The sequence below is a fragment of the Phocoena sinus genome, chromosome 3, assembly GCF_008692025.1.
Source record: "Phocoena sinus isolate mPhoSin1 chromosome 3, mPhoSin1.pri, whole genome shotgun sequence".
In the NCBI taxonomy this organism is placed as follows: Eukaryota; Metazoa; Chordata; class Mammalia; order Artiodactyla; family Phocoenidae; genus Phocoena; species Phocoena sinus.
In genome coordinates this window covers 41,954,269-41,972,828 of record NC_045765.1, presented here as the reverse complement: position 1 = coordinate 41,972,828, position 18,560 = coordinate 41,954,269, and the positions used below count along the sequence as shown (strand labels likewise).

The 18,560-nt window shown below is 47.6% G+C and overlaps 1 long non-coding RNA gene across 1 annotated transcript in view; it reads left to right on the top strand.

Annotated features, from left to right (window-relative positions):
• The window catches only part of LOC116751587, a 39,628-nt gene extending 24,858 nt beyond the window's left edge, over positions 1–14,770 (top strand). The window contains exons 2-4 of the long non-coding RNA XR_004349299.1: positions 5,781–6,009; positions 6,425–6,543; positions 11,043–14,770. This is a non-coding gene — a long non-coding RNA (uncharacterized LOC116751587). The remainder of the gene's footprint in view (positions 1–5,780; positions 6,010–6,424; positions 6,544–11,042) is intronic.
• Positions 14,771–18,560: the final 3,790 nt, after the last annotated feature.

Here is an 18,560-nt window from a genome sequence, read left to right as displayed (position 1 = left end):
ACCACTCATCTCTTTGAGATTGAGATCTGTGCACATTGCAATCTTTGAGATCTCCTCTGAGATTTCCATAAGAATACCAGTTATCAACACCTCGGATAGTGTACAAGTGATTCCGCATCTCTAGATATCAGGGAGGTGTCAATTCTTTGACACAATGCCAGCGTGGCTAAGATATTTGGGAGCCAAAGATTTCCCCCCTACCCCCGAGACCAAATTCTAAGGGAAATTGTGCAGACAAGGGAATAAAATAAACAAACCAAGAATAAAACCTCCCAGGTATATAGCTTTCATTCTCCTCTTTCCACAGAAAACCCACTGCTTATTAAAAGTTTGAGATGGAAAAACAAAGTTGGTAGCCATTTCAAAGAAAGTGATTGGAACAAAGTAGGCACATTTCGTGGGACAGGCTGATCTGCCAGCTCCATCTCTATGGCACTGTTACAATTACAGCTATTCTTGTGGATGCAATTCATTATGGACCCATTATTCCCAAGAAGCAGAGAAGAGCAAAAATCAAAGATTTATCATCTGGCTGTGGTACATAGAACACAGCAGGCTGCCTGCTGGGCACATGCCGGGTGGCAATCAAAAACCAGAGATCAGGGACAAATATACACTCCACTGAGCTCCTGCATCCACCCAGATGAAATGATACCATTTGCAACAAAGGAAGAAGGCTGTTGGCCTTCTGGGCAATTTCCAGTCAGCTGGCCAACAGAGGAGAAGCTGCTGCTTGCAGAGAGAGGGGGATACTACCCTCACTCCCAGAGCTCAGAGGAAGGAGGACCATTACCAGTGTGGAGCTCCCACTCTGGGCCAGTGCTGTGCTAGACATCTTACATGTGTGGGAGAGGTACTGTTAAACCTTATTTAGCAGAGGACAAACCTGAGGCTGAGAGAGGTTCTTTAGGACTCTTTCGGTGACAGAAACCCAACTATGACCAGCTTAAATAAAAAAGGGAAGATATTGGCTCAAATAACTAAAAGGTCTAGGGGTAAGTTGGTCTTCAAGTTCAGCTGGATAGAGGGGCTCCAAGATGACACTGTTCATCTCCTGCCTTGGCTTTTCCTTTCCCTCTGTGTTGCCGTCACCCCAGACAGGATTTTCCTCTTGGTTGCAAGATGGAGGCTACAAACTCCTGGCTTCATTCTTCTAGTCTGGCAATGTCAATAGAGAAAGAACTTCTCTTCCTTAACAGTTCTAGTAAAAGTCCCAGAAATGACACCCACTGGTCTGTCATGGGTCACGTGCCCGTCTCTAATGCAAGCCCTGTGGTCACTGTAGGTCAAGTCTGTCCGACTTGAAGTTAGTGTTCTTCACTATGTGCAAAAATCTTTAGGAACCTCCGTTCTTGCCAGGAGATGAAGTAAAGTTTTTTTGGAGAAGGTAGCATTTGAGGAATGCATCAGTCAGAAATTTGGGGCTGTAAATGACAGAGATCCCACTCATATTGGCTTAAACAGAAGTAGAGGATTTTTTTTTTTCTGTCTTATGTAACCAAAAAAAACCCAGGGAGAGATGGAACTGTAGGCACAGGCTGATCCAGGGACCCGTGTCGGCAGGACTCACTCTCCGTCTCTTGGTCCTTCTCTTTTCTGTGGGAGCTGTGTGAGCACTCGAGGCTGACCTCCTGGCTTAGCCACCCTGCTGGAAAAAGAGCATTATTGTTTCAGGAATTTCAACAGAAATCCCAGATCTGAGGCTTATTAGACCATTTGAGCCATGTGCCCATCGTGGTGGCCAGAGATACACTGATTGACAGTCCTGCAGTCAGAGGAGCAGGTAGACTAACTTCACCAGAAGCATCTAACTTAGAATGAAGGAGGATGTTTATCACTATAAAAGCAGGTTGTTAGCACCAACAGAAGGGGTAAGAGATTAGACTGATAAGACCCATCGATGGCTGCATTAGGTATCTATTGTGTTTAAGAAACCACCTGAAGGGCTTCCCTGGTGGCGCAGTGGTTGGGAGTCCGCCTGCCAATGCAGGGGACATGGGTTCGGGCCCTGGTCCGGGAGGATCCCACGTGCCGCGGGGCGGCTGGGCCCGTGAGCCACAACTACTGAGCCCACACACCACAACTACTGAAGCCCACGTGCCTAGAGCCTGTGCTCCACAACAAGAGAAGCCACCACAATGAGAAGCCCGCGTGCAGCAACAAAGACCCAATGCAGCCAAAAATAAATAAATTTAAAAAAAAAAAAAAAAAAAAAAAAAGAAACCACCTGAAAAGTGTTACTTAAAACAACGACTATTTATTTAGTACAGGATTTTGTGGTTGGCAGTTTGGGCTCACTCATGCATCTGTGAACAGACACACGGTCTGCTTGGGGCTGACTGGTCTAGGGCCCTTGGTTGAGCCATCATTTCTGATTCACAAGGTCTCTCAGCTTCCAGCAGGCTAGCCCCGGCTCATTCACACAGAAGCAGAAAAGGTTTCCAAGAGAAACAAAAAGAGTACAAGCACTTTTCAGACCTTTGCTTGCATCCCATTTGGTAATATCCCATTGGCCAAAACAAATCACATGGCTGAACCCAGAGTCAGAATGGGAGGGCACGCAGAGTTATAGGTGAGGGGACGTGGATTCAAGGAGGGGAAGAATTTGTGGCCTTTTTTGCAGTCTTCCACTATGGCCATTTCAAACAGCATCAGAATAGTCTCTGCCACATAATAGACACACCAAGCAAATAAACTCTTGTCTAATAAGTGACGTGATTAGGATGAGGAAAGAGCAAGGAAGGCCTTCAGGCAAAGGAAATAGCATCAGCAAAGGCCCAGAGATAGTAAATAGGGGTTCATTTGCAGTGAGCATGTATGCTGTGGTTAAAACATGGAATAGAAGAAGCAGTGGCGCTTATGGGCCATATCAGGGTAAACCGCCTTGGGTGCTGAGTTTAGGGTTTGGACTCTATTCTGTATGTTTGGGGCAGTTGTTGAAGGTGTCTGAGCAGTGACATGATTCATCTAGCAAGTCCAAAGCAGGGTTTTGAAGGGTAGCTGTAGGTGGGGGACTCCTCTGGCAGACAAAATCCTGGGGAAGGGGGAGGAACAGTGACATCCTTGAAGGCACAGAGACAGAGCAGCTGCAGCGTCCACTGTGCTCCAGTGGGCACCACAACTGAGTTTCGAGCTCATTTCGCCTTGGCATATCCCAGATAGTGAGCTTCCTCCTGCCTCCCTCAGGCTGTGAGAACTTGGAGACGCTCTGTATCCTGAGTGCCAGACAAACGCTGCTTGCTTCCCATATCACCTTGTATGCAGCCACCCCCAATACCTGGGATCAACTGGCTGTTGATCCTCCCACCCCAGATGTTTCTTAGTGGGTTTTTAGTGCACTAGAGCCTCCTTGGGAGTGAGATTTCAGCTCTAAGTTCCCAGCTACTGCTCCGTCCTGAAATCCAAACTTCCAATCACAGCTAACTTGTTCCTGGCTTTGCCAGCCCCTCCCATGTGATGCCGGCAAATACCAAAGACCTGAGACCCAATTAAGCATGGAGTTTCTGTGCAGAGCCTCCCCAAGCCCAGTCACAAGTGCAGCAGGCTTTGAAACTGGCTGTGATGGATTGTTACTGTCTCCTGATTTGCCTAAACATGCGTCTCGCCTCTCAGTGCTTTGCAGTGTGGACCTTTTATTTGTTTGCGTGTTTTAGCAAACGAAATAAATGTTGGCCTGTGGCCAACAAAAACAAACCCACAGGCCACGTGGTTGTCTTTTGAGAAATAATAAGCCTCACGTTCCTATACCCAAACGATATCCCACAGCAATCCTCACAGCAGCGCTGCAGGTTAACCATGGCATGGGCTTCGTCCACAGACCCCAGCTCACTGAGGCTGGACGTGGCTCCTGCAGCTTTCAGGGGCAGGATTCGGAGACTGCAGGCATCTGGATTGCTGCCGTGGCTCATTCATACCCAATTTCCCCCTAATGGTGTCCTCTGGGAAGGAAGGCAAGAATCACAGCATATAGTGTAAGGCCTCGTTCTAACCACTCTGTGTATATTTTAACTCATTCAGTCTTCCCAAGCCCCCTTTGAAGAAACTGAGGCACAGAGAGGCTTGAGGATCTGCTAAAATTCACACAGCTTTGATGATAACGCTTTCTTCATAACTACATATTCAAACTTAAACAAAACTGAAGCTAAAAATAAATAAGTGAATTTTTTTACTTTTAATAAAATGAGTTTATGCAAATGGGAAATTTGAATATCTTTTACTGGAAAGAGCAGGGGAAAGCTCAAGCATGACCTTTGCATTAGACCTTCAAGACCCCACCCACCGGCCTCCCCTCTCTACCACTGCAGAAGTGTAGATTCCCTACTTTGGGGACCCCCAGAGGTCACCCACACCTATTCCTATCACATCACTTCTAAGGTAAATAACACTCATAACTGTTCATGTTTCTTTCTTTCTCAGAAGACGTGAGCTCATCAGCATTTAGTACAGCACCCGGCACATAGCAGATTCTCAACACTTGGTTGAAGACCAAGACTTAGAAGGGTCCCTAGTCTAGCCAGAACTCATAATTGCAAATGACTATGAGTAAGTCATTGCCTGGCCTGTGCCTCCATTTTTCCATAAGGAAAATTTTAGACGGCAGGTACTACTGATTAATTTCGAGTGGTGGTAAACTCAGAGACATTATATCTATGGAATCCTGAGCTCAGAAGCCAAAGACTGAGAAGAGCATGTGTGCTGGGCTGCACGTGGGAACCAGACTGCCTGGCGCCCCCGCGCATCACTGGTTCTGCGTCTGGAAGTGAAGGCCCTCCCTCAGTGCTCATGCTGTGGGTCTGTGGCTGCCACCTGCGGCAGGGAGGTGTGATTGAGTTCGCAATGGCGCTCCCCTGAATCACTGCATCATCCAAAGGCTGCCAGGTGACAGCTGGCATCTTTGGCTCACAGTGGACCAGGCAGTGTGTGCTGCTCCACGCACCCAGCTGTCTCTCTTAGGGAAGGACTGGTGAGGATTGCCTTCCTCCTGCTGGGTGTATTGGCTGGTAACACTGGGCAGGTGGGTCGGGGGTCATCAATGACACTGCCTTAAAGATGGTCATATCCCCAACATGGGAGCTGGGGGTTAGGGTGGGCGAGGCAATCACCTGGATTCCTGACATCCTCATCTGAGGTCTTCTGCTGCCCGGTGCCTTCTGGGTAACCTCCAAACAACTGATTTTAAGTCCCAGTTCCTTCCTCTGCTACATGAGGCATGGTATCTGATTTCTCTGAGCCATGGGTTCCTCACTGGAAAAAAGGAGAGGAGGGGTGAGAGAAATAAGAATAGGTACCTGGCAAGGTTGTTATAAGATTCCAAGATAAAATATGTCACCTCCATACTCTAGCTAAACACCTGGACTCCTGGGTACTTATTCTCTTTGCAGTCACTGGCCCTGATAACCCATCTAAAAAGTGCCCTCAATCCTTCCCTGTCACTCAATCCTGTTCTATTTTCTCTGTTGCACTTACCACAGTCTGTTTAATTAAGCTCTTATTTAATTATTTGCTTGTAAAATATGTACTTTTAAATATTTGTTTAGAATATTAAGTTAATTAATTGTTCAGTTGTGTGGTCCTTCCTGCCTGGAACACAAGTCCCATGAGGGCACAGGCTTCCCCAGTCTTGGTCACTGCTGTTTTCCCAGCACTTTAGGCAATGCCTGCATCTAGTGGGCATTTTAAAAGTAAAATTTCAATAAATGAATGCTGAATGAATGAATTGTAACTCATTTCATAAGCTCTAAAATGCTCCTTAGAAGTTATGGATTATTATTACTCTTAAGGTCAGACCAAGAGCTGCAAATGAAACAGATATCCATGAGTTCGGGTGTTTAAGAAACAAGCTAGAAGAGTCTACAAAGAAGATTCCTGGGGTACAATGCCAAGTGCACCCCAACTAAAGTGCACAGAGATTGCCCTCGCCAGAGTTATCATCATTTTCATCATGGTCACCATTTATTGAAAGCTCGCTATCTACTTGGCACTGCATTAAGAGGAGGAAAAACTATGATGGTAAGAAAAAATATTGACTTGCTCTTTAGATCATCTGTACGTTTGTACGCACTTACACATGTGTTTGAAGTTGAGTTCTTTGGGAGTAGTGCAGACTGAACAAAGCAGTGGTATACGGCAGCCAGGTAACACATGCATATTCTCAGTTAATCCTCAGTGTTGTAACTTCTCTGTATCAGTCAGCTATGGCCACAACCATGGTAGTTTGTGCATAACAAACTACCCCTCAAAACCCAACGGTTTATATTAAAGAGCATTTCATGTTCTAGTTTCTGAGTCTACAGGCCAGTTTGGGAGGGGCTCAGCTTCAAGCCATAGGTAGTCTCCAGGCTGTTGATGGTCTCTAGTCTGTTCCACCTGTGTCCTCATTTTCCTTAGACAAGACACTACAATGTTTGTGTTCTTTCCATGGTAGGTCATAGATGCAAGAACCAAGCCAAACCTTGGAAGCACATTTATGGCCTCTGCTCACACCAAGTCCTTATCGTTCCATTGGCCCAAGCAAGTTATATGGCGAAGCCCAACATCCATAAGGTAAGAAAATATATTCCTGTGCACATGTGTGCCCTGCAAGGTCACATGGAAGACCGAGGGTGTGAAGAATCAAGAACAACAATCCCATCTACTACAGCCCAACTTTACCCCATGGTGAAGCCGAGGCTTCAAACAGTTAAGCTATTTGTCTAAAGTCACAAGTGTGTGTGGAATGCATCTGGGTTTTGGACCCAGCTGTGTCTGACACCAAAGCTTGTGTGTTTACTATGCTGAACTCTGCTAAATGCAAGGTGAGCTAAGCCCCACAGGGAAGAGGGTCTTGGAGTTCAGCCTCAGAGGCTTCTCCTCCACCCAGCACAGTGTAAGAGCACCCAAGTTAACCAGAGATCACCTGTCTGCTCAAGGTCATGCCATGGGTCAGTGTCAAGGAGACACTGGAACGCTTTTTTCCTGCTCTTTGCACAATTCTCCCTGGGTAGAATCATGTGCTCTTGGCTTTAAAATGTTACCTAGTGGGTAATATTTTAAAATATTACCTAGAGGGTAATATTTCTCTCTGAGAAATGTTACCAGAGGCTTTTGAAGCAGGCCCAGGAGACTCAGAGGTGACAAATAGTTCCCTTTTCACTTCCTGGAAATTTCTCCTAAATGTGCTTACTCTGCCAACCGTACCTGCAAAAGGAAGAGGCGAAGTTTACACCCAGCTGTTACCATGCAGCCCATCCAGACACCAGCACGCCCGGGCAACTCTGGCTGCTTTTGCAATGGAATCAAAGAGGGGGAAAATAATCAGCAGGGGAGCAAACTCTTGTTTAAATGCAAATACCTTTGAGAGGAAGCAACTGAGGGAAAGGAGATTATGAAAACCCCTGTTAAGAACACAGAGTTGGGACGAAGGCTGATAAACCATGCCAGTCCCCCAGCGGGATTGTCCCTGCTCCATCTCCCGTCAAAGTGGGAAACTCGTTTCCAGAAGCGATTTGCCAATGGTACACATCCCAGTCACCCCTAACAAGACTCTTAGAATGGAGCAGAGGGGACTTCCCGATGGGCAGAGAGCCTGTCAGAGCCGAGGGGTGCTGATGGATGGCTGAGCTGGTTTGCACTAGAATTTAAAGTGAAGGAAATGAAGGTTGAGAACTGGGGCCCAAGAGGGAGGTTTCAGAAGGCAATGTGGGTACATCTATCAGGCTCCCCAGAGAGGAGGATGCATCAGGGGATGTGGATGGTGGGGAGGGCGTCTGGAAGCTCAATCAGAGGCAGCAATGCTTTAGAGCTTTCTAATAGGAATTATAGTAGATTTTCATTAGCTAATCTTGTTTTTATTAAAAATAAAACTATCCATTTTTAGCTAAAATGTGCTGAAGTTCGAGGATTTAACCACAAATGAGATTATATTTTATAATTATATTGCATCAAGGATTATTTTGTCCTGTAACCTTTTAAAAAGAGACATTCCAACTAAAACTCATTTTGTAGCTGATCTCAGGGAAAGTGGGCAGAGACGGGAGGCATGGAGTGAGGGGAACAGCTGGGAACACTCGGAATCACCCCTGCCCCGATATGAGCCACTGTTGGACTGTGGGTGTTATGCAGGCACATAGGTAGAGGTTCTGTGCATCATCTCAAAACACAGTTATCTGTAAGCACTGCAGGAAAAGACATGGGGGGAAAGCAAGGATTGTGGCTCCAGGGCAGCTCACCATCCAGGCTGTGAGTTTCTAGAAGGATTCCTGTGACTTGGCAAAAGGGCACCAAACTAAGTGTCAAAAGACCTGAGTTAGAGTCCCATCTTTAACATAATAAAGTCATGCAACATTGGGCAAGTCATTTCACTTTTCTTAGCCTTGGCCTCAGTTTCCATATCTGTAAAATTGGGTGGTTGAGAGTACTTGAGAGTGCTAACTAAGATGACCGGGGTTTTCCCCATCATTCGTTGAGCACTTAATGGTTACAAACTGAGGTTACCAACTGAAAAACTGTGGGCCACATCCTGGCAGCAGCCATGTCTTATTTGCATGTTTAAAAAAATAAATGTGAGCCAGTATTTTAAGATTAGGCAATCTCACATAAAAATCCAGATTTCTGGTTTCTCTTGAAAAAGAAAAAAATCAGATCTGGCAACACTGAGACCTACAGTGTTACAGTCAGCTGCAGCAAACTGACCCATTTGGCCTCAATCCCCACTGCTCCACGTGTCCCTAATCTCAGGACCAAGCGTCATTTGCCCATATATCAGAGAAACTATGTTTTATCTTACTGTATGATAGAAATTTGGAAAGCACTGTGTATTTATTCCCCACAATGACTGTAAGCAGCAGGCATTATCTTCACTCCCGTTTTACAGATAAGGAAACTGAGACTTCTTGCTTTTCTGCCTAAATAGAACTATCCATGCTTCATGTTGATTGGCACTTGCTCAAGGCCACACAGGTATTAAGTGATAGAGACCAGATTTGATTCCAGACTGCCTGCTTGAAAGCCCCTGCTTATAACTACTTTGCTACCCTGCTGGTCTAGAAAAGACACCCTTAAACATGTTAACTTTATTCAGATCACAGCACTGAGGTTCAGGGAGATGGTAGACCACCTGAGTTTCTTTTTCCACATCTCACTTGTTGCTAGAGATAACTGACCTGCCCAAGGATCAAAGCCATGAATGAAAAAGACAGAGAAAATGAGAGCTGAAGGGGCCCAAGGAGATGATTCAGTCGGAGGTCTGCATTTTAAGAAGGGGAAACAGACACTTGCAAAGGTTAAGTGACTTGCTTGTGGTCACATATTGCTTAGAAATATCAACGCTAGGACTAGATTAGGAAAATGAAGTGAGGAAATTATTTAGCTTGCCAGATATATTTTAGGCTCCCAAACTCACTTAGGTTGCAAATGTGTGGATTTTCCAGTACAAATGTGTTGAGAGGCAGTGAGAATTACTGGGGAGTTGCCTCCATTTTCCCCTTTGTTCTTGATAGAAATCGTCCCCAGAATCTTACCAAAGCAATAATGTAGCCTTTTGGAGACATAGAATGTCAGAAGAACAAATGTCATCATCTACAACAATCATTTCATTTTACAGGTGAGAAAACCAAGACCCATAGGTGAGGGGACTTGTCCAAGACTGTTGGCACAGAGCTAGACAGGAACCATTCCCTGCCTCGCATTCCGAGCTACATCGCTTGGTGCTGGTTCTGCCGTTAGATTCTCACCTGCTCGGCTTGAGTTTCATCTTGGGAAGCATTTTAATGATGTTGTTCAGAGGCTCTGCACCTCATTCCTCAGGGGCTCACGATGGTCTAAAAAATGCTCACAGCTTGATTAATAAGAGAAGCAGCACCTCTGAGTTCCTTCACTTCGGCAGGAGGGAAGGAAATGCAGCTGTTTCCCTCTCCACATCCCAGGTGCTCCCAGGGAGGTGAAGATGGTCCTCGCTTTCTTTGCTTTCCCGCCTGACCAGAATTATGTGTTGGGCATCTAGATGCCTCCCCCTCAAGCGGCCTTCCCTTTCTCCCCACTGGAGTCAGCCTTCCCTCCTCTGAGCCCTGTAGGCGGAGAAGCTATGGCACACTTGCAGACTAGATATTGCTGATCCCCTCAGCGATGTTAGAAGCTGCTTGAAGGCAAGGACCAAAGCTGATTCATTTCTGTCCCCAGCTCCCAGCAGCGGTGCACCTTGCCCAGTCATAAAACTAGTTGCTGCCATTTATTCCAGGATTGCAATAGACCAAGTTCTGGGCTAAGCACTTTATCTTAAAATGGCATATTTTATCTCAGTGAATCCTCAAAGCCACTCTGCAAGGAAGGTATTTCAATACACATTTTATGGATTAGGACACTGAAAGTCAACCAGTTTACGGACTTTATTACAGCATTAATAAATTCAAAACTCCCCATTATGTGTTGCTCTCCTTCCCTCACCCTTCACCATCTACACTCCTCCAAAGTCCTCAAACTTACCCAGCTTCCTTCTGCCTCAGGGCTTCATCTGAACAGATTCCTTTGTCTCCATTATGCCCCCATTTTCCACCCAGTGCAGCCTCTCCTAACCCTTAAACTAGTTCGTGCCCTCTTGGAATTTGCTCTCATAGCTTCCCTGACTTTTGGTTCATGGCATTTGCCACATTTTGTAATTCAATATATCGTGGGATTATGCAGTTCCCTTCTGTCTCCTCCATCAGTATAAGCTCCTTGGGGACAGACCCCATATCCGTTTTGCTTGTCAGTTTGTCCCCAGTGCCTGGTCAAGTGCCCGGCATAAAGTAGGCACCCAGTAAACATTTATTGAAGGAATGACCATCTGACTTTAAAGCATATGCCCTAGTTACCATGCAAAGCAGAAAAAGTAGGTGGTCACTAATGACTGTATCAATGAGAGAAGAGATGGAGGAGATGATCAGCCACAAGGTGCCAGCTAGGAAAGACCAAATACTCGGCTAGTAGAAAATATGAAGACCCAACAGGCGGCTGGTTCGCTTTCAGCAAAGTAGGCTTCCTGTATGGCAATCATGAAAATGATTTGCTCTCCCACTTTCTTTTTTCAGTAACTGCTGGGAGCCCACGACTAGAACAGCCGTCAACTGCAAATGAAGGAACAGCTCAGCTCATGTCAGAACGGAGTCTTTAAGGGTGTCTCTATTACTTCCTCCAAGCACTTCACACCCAGCCTCCTGGAAGGGCTGCTCCATCAGCCCAGCCCCTGAAATCACGTGGGTGATCTTTTTTTTTCTTTTCCAAATTGTGTTTTCAAACTTTCACTTAAAGGAAGATGACGGGTGGGAGTGTATGACCTGAAGTGACAGGAAAATCAATAGCAGGCTTTCAGAGTCATTCTGGATAAAAGGCCCAGGGGTCACATGATAGAAAGGAAGGGGAAGGGAGGGACAGTGGGGAATCCGCTGGAGGCCTCCCAGGTCTTCTCAGAAGGTGTGCTCCCTTTGCCCTGGGGGTGGGAAGGAATCGGCACACACAGATGAAAGGGGTGGCTGGATAGAGCCCCAAGCCTAAAGCTTATGTATTGAGTCCTAGAACGTGGAGGCTGGGAGGCACCTGTGAAATGGATCACATCCTAGCCCTTCGTTTTATTCAATATGTCTGCCAAAAGCCCAGTAAGTCAGACTTACTACCCGCAGTAAGTCAACCCAGGGGGCAGACCAGGACCCTGGGTTCCTGATTCCCACACCAGGGTCTTACCATTACATCAGGAGAGTCCAATGTGTGAGGCACAATAATGGCCCCCCAAATATGTCCATGTCCTAACCCCAGAACCTGTGAATATGCTACCTGACATGGCAAGACTTTGCAGATGTGATTAAGTTAGGATCTTGAGATGGGGAGATTATCCTGGGTTATCTGGATAGGTCCAATGTAATCACAAGGGTCCTTATGAGAGGGAGGCAGGAGGGTCAGAGTAAGAGGAGATGTGATGACAGAAGCAGAGATGGACCCAGGCAGCCTCCAGAGGTTGGAAAAGGCAAAGCAAGGGATTATCCCCCTACAGTCTCCAGAAGAACCATAGCTGCCAGCCTATTTTAGACTCCTGACCTCCAGAACTGTAAAGTAATAACTCTGTGTTGCATTAAGACACTAAGTTTGTGGTGATTTGTTATAGCTGCAATCAGAAAGTAATACATCCTGTGATACCACTCAACCCACATGCTAATCCTGCAAATCCCCCAGAGACAGGAAGAGTCAGGGAGTGCATCCATACTTGAGTGGCACTATGTCATAGTGATTATGAGCACACACTGCAGAAACAAGCCCAAAGACCATCCACAGGAGAATGGATAGATACATCGTACATACTCACACACTGCAGAAAAGCATACGACGGTTCAAAAGAACAAACTTCTGAAACACGCAACGACATGGATGAAGCAATGACATTGGAGAGAAAGAAGCCAAGACACAAAAAGATTATGTAATGAATGATTCCAGTTGCATAAAATTCAAGCACAGACTGGGGACTTCCCTGGCGGTCCAGTGGTTAGGATTCTGCTCTTCCACTGCAGGGGACACGGGTTCGATCCCTGGTTGGGGTACTAAGATCCCACCTGCTGCCTGGCGCAGCCAGAAAAAAAAAAAGAAAACAAAATTCAAGCACAGACAAAGCAAATCTATGGTGATAAAAATGAAAAATGGTGGTTATCCTGGAGGGAGAGTATCAAAGACAAGAGTGATAAAAAGAGCCAGTTGGGACTGGAAATGTTCCCTATCATGATCTGCTTACATATGGTATACATACCTAAAACTCCACTGTGCAGTGTGCTTGGGATTCGCTCACTTCCCTATAAGTTATACTGCAGTTTAATCTCAGCTCCAGCATTGCCTATGTGACTTTGGGCAGGTTACCAAGCTCATCTGTGACTGCATTTCTCATCTGTGTAATGGGAATATTAACAGCTCCCGCCTCATAGAGTTGCTGTGGGTTAGTCTATATAAAGTGGTTACCACTGAGCCTGACACATGGTAAGTGCTTCCTAAACCCTGCTCATTGTTCCTTGGGTGTGAATGCAGGGGTGAGCTGGAGCCAGTGCCCACCTGCACATGGGAGCCGATCTTGTGCCTCACCTCCCAACTCCACAATCACACATTATGCTGGAAGCACAAAAAAAATCAGCCGTGGTGGGAGTATTTACACCCCCACTACTGGCCAAAGCGGCAAGTCAGTGCCTTTTGTGTTGCCTTGTTTGGAGAGCCCACATACCGCTGTGTACATGGCTGACACCAGACCCTCTCTGGACAGTGTTTCACTTTAGGAAAGGGGAAGAGAAGATGGGGGACCTGTGGTGACGAAAGCAGGACCTGCCACCTCCTCTCCACTCCTCACTGGCCCAGGAGGCTGGAAGGCGCTCAAAGAGCCAGCCTCTAGAGACTTGAGTATGGGCCTCGTGATGGCATCAGAGTCCCCCACCAATGTCTCTTTTCTCTTCTCTCACCCCTGGGCTTTAGCCACTTAACCCAGCTTTTCAGACCCCATCTCCCCTTAATATGTGCCTTGTGAGAGGCCTGGCCCACCTTCCCACCCATCCCCTAGCACCAGGGACCCCTCCAGCCAACCCCTCCCCAGCCCTCAGAGAACTGCCCAGAGTCACACTCCCTGTTCCTTCTCTGCCTGGAACCAACTGCCCTCAGATCCTCTTTGAATCAGCTCTTTCTCATCCTTAATGTCTTAGCTCAAAGGTCACCTCTTCAGAGAAGCCCTCCTTGGCCTCACTCTCTCACTCTCCATCACGCTACTCATCACTGACTGAAATTCTTGTATGTGTGACTGTCTGCCTATTTAGTGTCTGATTCCCAACTAGGACGTTAATTCCAGGATACACACTATTTTCATCATCCCTATTCTATATATCAAGAAACCGAGGACTGCAGAAGTTAAATAATTTACCCATATGGTCACAAAGCCAAGAAGTGACAGAGCTGGGATTTGAACCCATACAAGCCGACATGCTTAGCTGCTCTGTCATGATGGACTGCCAGAAAAGCAGGGCAGTGTAGGCAACTGGTGAGTCCAGAGAGAAGTCAGGTGAGCAGGAGCCTAGGTTGGGTGTAGGGGGTGAATAAGGGGCACACCTGCCAAGCTAAGGAGTTTGACTGTCTGGCTGGAAGTAAGTTTGACGTCCCAAGGCCAGTGAGTAACAAGGTGTAGAGAGCAATAAAAGGCCCATAGGAGGCGTCGAAGCAGTGCGTGCAGAATGTGCCTTTATTCACTTATTTATAGAGGATGAGAAATTAATCAAGGGCCCATGCTTTGAACTACCAGCGCCTTCTCTTCTCCTGCAGCAGGTCAGTTGGTATGATTAGCTGGCACTGGGGAAGGAAGCCAAATTCTCTGCTTTTCTCTGAGACTCGCAGACTCCCTGTTACAGGGCCTTCCCCAAGCCAGGAAATCAGTCCTTTGGCCAGAGAAGCATTGGCTCCATGCAGGAAAGCGGGGATCAGGAGTGGGAATGGGGGAAGCCAGCTGGGGCAGTGAAAAGAGTACTGGACAGGAGGAATCCTCAAGCCCCATAGGACCATGTCGAGCGCTTAGCACAGTGCCTGACACGTACTGAGCGCTCAGGAAATGCTTGGTGGCGGTGGTGGTCCCAGGTCTCTGTGACCTTAGGCAAGTCATAGCCTTTCTGTGTTCCCCTTCCCTCATATGCAGAAGACAGTTGAAAAGAATTGCCTGCTGGGCCCTCCTCTCAGAAAAGCTAGGGGGTGCTCAGCACAGTGAGTGGTAGCAGTCTCATAAATGCTTATGGAATGACTACAGTGCGTGTTAACCGTAAAAACCTTTAAAAACCTAAGTTGTTATTTCAACAGCCATCTGAAAATACGATAAGATGTCTGGGCAGGTGCTGAGGTCCCCTCACTGGGTTCACTCCGAGAGCAGCTGGGAGGGGAGACGTTGGCATGGAGTGCCGGCTGGGGCTCCCCTCTGGGGACAGTGCTATTTAGAGAATTGGCTTTAGAGCCCAACAGTGAGAGTTCAACTCCCAGCCCAGCTACCTGTTAGCTGTGTGGTTTTAAGTTCCTTCCTCTCCCGGATCCTTGGTTCCCTCTCCTCAAAAACGGCAATAATAACAGTAACTGCCTTATATGATTGTTTGGAAAATTCCTTGATACAACGGACAAGTAACTGACATATTGGGCCATTAACACGAAATGGCTTTTTTTCCTTCTATTTCTGCCTCTAGTTGTACCCAGTTAGATCCATCATCTTACCCACTTGATGATGATCACTTCAGCAGATGCCAAACATTCTGGTCATTTAAAGCCCATTTCTTCCCTCCTCCTAGTGTGGGTTGGACCGATGGCTCAAGAAACAGGACCAGAAGTGGGCAGGGGCTTGGTCTGCTCATTCATGCCCCCTCCTCCTGGCACCTCCCTCCCTCTCTGAGTCTGGGTCTTTCCTTCCTCCTCTGACATCTAGTGTCCAAGGTGGGTAGCTGATGTGTCACCCATATGACCTCCTGGGGGTGGGGGGAAGTGTCCCTGGCCTCCCAGAGGGTCAGCGACTTTCCACGAGGTGCTGGTGGTCTCTGCGGATGTGGTGGTCCTTGTTTTGGTGGTGCGTCTTCTTTTCTTAGGGTGATATTTAACTTCACTTAACGGCAGCTCTGCAGACCCCCCAGAGAGCAGCAGCCTACTCTTCCTCAGCCCTGCCAGGAGTCCATGATGGCCCTTCTCCTCTCTTGCCAGCTTCAGGCCCTGCCGTGTGAAGGAAGCCTCCAGGCTCCTTCACATGGAGCTGCAGGACCCAGGCCTTTGGGTCCTTAAGCACCTACTACACACCAGCTCCCTACTCACTGTAGGGGAGGGAAGATTTTTCCTCAACCCTTTTAAGGTCCCTGACTGGGTCTGAAAATTAAACTGACAGCCAAATTAACAGGAGAAAAGCATACATATATATTTAAGTAAGTTTTACACGCAAGCCTTCCAAAGGAAATGAAGACCTGAGGAAATGATTAAACCCGCATCTTTTTAAAATTTTTTAAATTTTATATATTTATTTATTTATTACGGTACGCAGGCCTCTCATTGTTGTGGCCTCTCCCATTGCGGAGCACAGGCTCCGGACGCACAGACCCAGCTGCCATGGCTCACGGGCCCAGCCGCTCTGCGGCATGTGGGATCTTCCTGGACCGGGGCACAAACCTGTGTCCCCTGCATTGGCAGGCAGACTCTCGACCACTGCGCCACCAGGGAAGCCCTAAACCTGCATCTTTTCATGCTAGGTTTCATAAAGAGTGGACATCGTGGAGGAATATGGCAGGTCGAGGAGTATGAAGCCAGTGTAGGGAACTGGAGGAAACTTAGCAAGGCCAGTGCATTTGGATTCTTCTCCATGATCCTTTGTCTTCAGAGATGAGGATGCCCCTTTCCTCAGGGTGCAGGCAGGCAGAGGCCGGGTCAGTGGCAAACAGCTAAATTGCCACAAGCACTCAGCACCTTGTCCGTTGTAAACTGTAGCAGCGCTTCCACGAGGGGCTGCAGCCAGCAGGTGAGGGACTCGGGGCGCCCTGAGAGGAGAAGGGCTCTCATATGAGTGCCTTGTGACCCATCTCAGGGGAGGGAGGATGGGGTCAGAGTGACCTTCCTGCTTCTGCTGTCTTCTCAAACTCCTTCGGCCTAAAATGTTCAGCATGCCAAGGTGCTCTCTATGGGGGTAGGTGTCCTGAACCCCCCTCATCACTTAGTTGGGCCAGGCTGCTCCAGCTGTCCTCCCTGCCTTCCTCAGCACCAGTCTCCACATTCACAACCGCCCCCAGAATCCGGGGACCCAGGCTGAGTGCACCCACACTGGCTCACCACGTTCACGGTGGCGTAGACTCTGCCACTCAGCAAATGTCCACCTGTGAAACTCTGTCCACCAGAGTGACCTGTCAGTCTCGCCTTCTTGCCGGACCGCCCCCATACTGCAGGAGGGATTCCCTGGGAGTCCTCCCACCCTCCACCCTTTGACTGGCCTCTGGGGTGTGTGGTACGAGGGAGGGGAGCCGGAGGAGCTCTCAGGGGAGCGCTGCTCCCCACGAGGCCGAGGCCGCAATTCTGCCCCTCTCCTTGGTTTTCGATTACAAACCAGAAGGGGAATGCGGGGCTGGTGGGGGGTGGCTGGACTAATCTGCTGCCTTCCAGTGGGCCCTGGGGGGTGGGAGTCTGGACACTGCTGCTGGCAGTCCTCATCAGAACAGGGAGAAAGCAGCACTTCTGGATTCTCTACTCTGAACTCTAGGCGTCAGTTCAAGGGGGAAAGGACAAGTTCCCTCAACATCCCGTTATGCGGAGAAGTGTTTACTGCAGCAAATAGCAAGTGCTCACCTCAATTCCAGTGTTAGCTGCTCGACCCTCCTCTGACTGCCTTCTCCTGGGCCCCTTGTCCACATGCCCCAGTCTACCGAGCTTCCTCCCACTCTTCAGACCTGCCTCTGGGTCCTCCCACATTCCATCCCCTCTCCCTCCTCCCCTAGCTCACTCCTTCTTGTCATTTAGGACTCAGCTGGAGGGTGGCACCCTCAGGGAAGCCCTTCCTGACCATCCCTGCATGAGGCACTCCTACTAGGTATTCCCATACCCGTCCTGTCCTGTTAGAATGCATTTTTCCAGAGAAAGAGAGCTTGTATGAGGAATCTAAAAAGAAATGGTACAAATGAACTTATTTACAAAACAGAAACAGACTACAGACTCACAGACTTGGAGAACAAATTTATGGTTGGGAGGCGGGGCGCAGGGGGAAGGATGGGGAGAAGGGATAGTTAGAGAGTGTGGGATTGACATGTACACACTGCTCTATTTAAAATGGATAACCAACAAGGACCTACCGTATAGCACAGGGAGCTCTGCTCAGTATTATGTGACAACCTAAATGGGAAAAGAATCTGAAAAAGAATAGACACATGTATATGTGTAACTGAAATACTTTGTGGTACACCTGAAACTATCACAACATTGTTAATCAACTATACTCCAGTATAAGATAAAAAGTTAAAAAAAATGCATTTTTCTCACAGGCTTATTTTTCAGTTTCTGCTACTAGAAAGAGGAACATGTCTACTGAGTTCTCCAAGGCCTTTACTGCTAGCACAGTGGCTGGTACAGAAAACTGCTCAATACCTGTTTGTTGAATGGAAAAAAAAAATAATTAGCTGTTCTTTTTTAAGGCAATTTACTGGTAAAGCTCCCATGTCCTGGGGGGTTGGGAGACCTAAGACCTGGACAACCTGAAGCCCTCTGCTCTTCCCTTTAAAGAGGCAAGGAAACCCCTGAGCAGAGGACATAGGCTCCCCCTCGCCCTGCCTTTCTGCGACTCTCCCCCAGGGTGCTCGCTGTCAGCAGATTTGATGAGGCCTAGGGGAGCTATGTGGAAAGAGAAAGAAAAAGAAAGAGTCTCAAACCTAACTCTATGAAGCTAAAAGGTCACCAGGGCCCATTTCTCCCCTAAGGTTTCAGGCCTCCCTCCCTCCTGTCTGTGTTAATGAGGCAGTTACTAACTAACGTTCCATCTGAAAACAACCAAGTTGGTTAAGGGCTTGGGACCAAGTCTGCGGCCATTAACCAGCTAATAGGTGAGAAAG